The sequence below is a fragment of the Elephantulus edwardii genome, unplaced genomic scaffold, assembly GCF_000299155.1.
Source record: "Elephantulus edwardii isolate Elephantulus edwardi_28Jun2011 unplaced genomic scaffold, EleEdw1.0 scaffold00100, whole genome shotgun sequence".
Lineage (NCBI taxonomy): Eukaryota > Metazoa > Chordata > Mammalia > Macroscelidea > Macroscelididae > Elephantulus > Elephantulus edwardii.
The window spans coordinates 12871435-12873662 of record NW_006399850.1 but is presented as its reverse complement, the minus strand read 5'-3'; the positions used below and the strand labels follow the sequence as shown (position 1 = coordinate 12873662).

Genomic DNA, 2228 nt, shown 5'->3' with positions numbered 1-2228 from the left:
GATGATCCAACAGAGTGTGGAAATTATCTAACACTATCATTAATATCACATTCAAACAAGATCCTGCTGAAGATTATCCAAAAACAACTGGAAAAGCACATCAACAGAGAACTGCCAGTAGTGCAGGCTGGGTTTAGAAGGGGTTGTGGTACTAGGGATATTGTAGCTAGTGTTAGATATATCTTGGCTGAAAGCAGGGAATACCAGAGGAATATCTATCTGTGTTTCTTTGATTATGCAAAGGCATTCAAATGTGTAGATCACAACAAACTGAGAAGAATGGGAATCCCAGAACACTTAACCATGCTAATTTGCAGACTGTTAAACAGAACAGATCTTCTCCTTTTAAATATACTGGGGAAAGCTGGAACATTTCAGACTTTTTTTCTCACATACCCTGGGGTTGAGGCATGTGAAAACTAGACCTTTTGATACGGTCAAAATCTTCTCATGAATTTCCTCTTGCTGTTAACCCCAAAGTTTGTGCTTGTTCTGAACCTAAAATGAGTACCCATGTCAAGAGGCCACACACTTTGAACAGCACCAGCACCTCGAAGTCATTTCAGAGCACAGTCACTGGAGAACTGAATACTTTTCACAGTAAGCAGTTTGTCCATTCCAGTACCATACAAATGAGACAGAGTGGAAATCCAATGTTTATCTAGCCCACTCTTGGATTCAGGGACTGGATCAGTATGCTGCTGGAGACATTGAGAAACACACCCCACGGTCATTGAATATATTGGAATTATTATTCCAATGAAGTAGCAAATAGAAAAGAGAAACATTATGAGTTTCAGAACCTCAGTGTGTACATGGTTGGAATGGATAAAGCCCATGTTCTCGATGCCACACTTACAGGAGGGCCTACAAGATGTATCAACCATTCGTGTGCACTCAATTGTGTGGCTGAAGTGGTGACTTTGAGAGAGGACATAAAATTATCATCAGCTCTGACCAGAGAATCCAGAAAGGAGAAGAGTTCTGTTGCCACTACAAGTTTGACTTTAAAGATGACTAGCACAAGATCCCATATCACTGTGGAGCGGTGAATTGCCAGAAGTGAATGATCTGAGCACATTCCTCACCTGAGCGCCAGCGGCTTGTTCCTAGGAAGAAGTGATTCAAAACACTATTTGGATTTTGCAGACAGAAAGATATTTTTTTTTCTGCTTTATGACTTTTTGAAAAATAGCTTCTGGGAATTTTGAATTCCTCAGTACTTTAGGTTACAGCAGCCCCAGGAGAAAGCTGACTAAAGCAACTTTCCTGAAGCTCTGAGACTAACCAGAACCATGGAATGATCCAGCATTTTTGCTTTTTTTGTTTTGTTCTTTTTTTGTTGTTGTTGTTGTCTTGGTTTGGGTACATTTTTTTGGGTTTTTTTGGTTTTGTGTGTGTGTGTGTGTTTCGTGGATGGGTGAGTTTTATTTAGCTTTGTTTTTTAATCTCACAACTGTCACTGTCAAAAAACAAATGAAGCCGTCTCTGAAAAACAACAACAACAACAACAACAACAAAACCCAAACCACAGAGCATATTGCAGACCCAATGAATACCCCAGGGTCCAGAAGGATATGTATATGTTTTGAAACTTTTAAATATATAAACTTTTACTGGGGCAAAGAGCTGACAGCTGTCCTACTGCACAGCAGGGACCTCCTATGAATTAAAGGCGATGTCCAAAGTGCTGACCACAGCCTTATTTGAAAAAGGCAGGCCTCTAACTTACAAATTTTTAAATAAAGTAGACACCACTGAGCAAGGAATATAATAAAATGACTTCCTAAGACTTAAGAGATAAATAACTTGCACTAAAATACATTTAAATACTTGATTCCATGAGTCAGTTTATTGTAGTTTTTAATTTCTGTAAATTATGAGAAATTTTCTGTACTTATTAATGAATAAGTGAATGAAGCTATTTTTAAATAAAAGTTAGAAGAAAGCCAAGCTGCTGCTGTGACCTGCAGAACTAACAAACCCTGTTACTTTGTACAAATATGTAAATATTTTGAGAAGAAAAGACAGTATAAAATACAGTTATTGGCCAAATGCTACCAGGCTCTTCAGCACCTCAGATGCTTATAAGATGTACCTAGGGATGTTACAATATAATTTTATGTTATTAATTATACCATTATAAGTATGTAATATCCAAATTTTCAACTTATAATGTTTGGGATATTTTTAGAAACTATGGACTCGACGGCATTAAACAACAACAA

General features: G+C 37.5%; 1 pseudogene; it reads left to right on the top strand.

The window, feature by feature from the left end:
• The first annotated feature begins 303 nt into the window (after positions 1-303).
• Positions 304-1066, top strand: LOC102873259 (annotated as a pseudogene).
• Positions 1067-2228: the final 1162 nt, after the last annotated feature.